Below are 1,165 nucleotides of genomic sequence, written 5' to 3' on the forward strand. Positions count from 1 at the left end.
GGGGATTGGGGGGGAAGACTGACATCTGTAGGTAGCTTTCCAATGGCAGTGTCTGTGGGGTGGGACAAGAAACAGTATAAATGCCTCTGTTTAGAGGCATTCTGTACCTTTTCACAGCTTGTTCCCTGTCAGCAACTGTGACAGAGGAACGCTCAGACTGATGCATTATGGCTTGCTACATCGGTACTAGTTGAACTTGTGGCACGCAGGCTGCACCTAATAGTGAGGGATGCCTTGGAAGAGAACAGGGCTGCCGGTGACAGCACCGCCACCAGTACTGCTACAAGCCAGCTAATTTCAAAATGCAGGAAGGTGGTGGGCTGCTTCCACTGCAGCATCAAGGGGAGCAAGATGCTGCAGGAGAAACAGGCAGAGCTGAGCATCCCGTGGCACAGAATCATACAAGATGTGGAGACTCGATGGAACTCCACATACCTGATGCTTGAAAGGTTGGTAGATCAACAGAAGGCCATCCATGAGATGGCCTTGCTTGGGGAGATTGGGATCAGTCCCCCCCTGAGCAGAGCTGAGTGGGGTACCATCTCCCAGATCTTAGTGGTCCTCAAGCCCTTCCTCAAGGCCACGAAGACCCTTAGCACTGGTGATGCCCTCCTCAGCCAGGTGATCCCCCTAGTGTGGGAACTAGAGAACCAAATGGAGAAGTTCCAGGAGATCAATGTTCCTGGCTGGGGCAGGCCACTGTCACCAGACATGCAGGCACTGGTGAGGTGGCTGAAGGAGGGCATCAGGAGATGAGTGGATCCCTTGCAGTCCAGTATGGTCCACATGATGGCGGGAATGTGCAACCCAAGGGTGAAGGAGAGCATGTGCACTGGCAGCCCCAAAACCCTTGATCACTGGACTCAGGTGCTGGTGAACAAAGTCAGGGGGGCTGAAGTGCAGAGGCAAGGGGATGTGGAAGAGGGGAATCCACTTTCCCATGCCAGCACTCCTAGCACCAGCACCGGTGCCAGCACCAGCACCAGCCAGTCTCCTCCATGCCAGCCACTGCCAATGAGGGCCATGGGCATGGCTTCAATGCTGGGGTCCATACATACCACAGACCCCAGACTCAGGCAGGTAGCACTGAGGATTCGGTGGCTACCTATCTCACTAAGGATGTGGAGCCACTGGACTGAGACCCCTTGGCCTACTGGGTAAACTG

This window comes from Gavialis gangeticus, unplaced genomic scaffold (assembly GCF_001723915.1).
Source record: "Gavialis gangeticus isolate Ggan-Ray unplaced genomic scaffold, GavGan_comp1, whole genome shotgun sequence".
NCBI classification, from domain to species: Eukaryota; Metazoa; Chordata; order Crocodylia; family Gavialidae; genus Gavialis; species Gavialis gangeticus.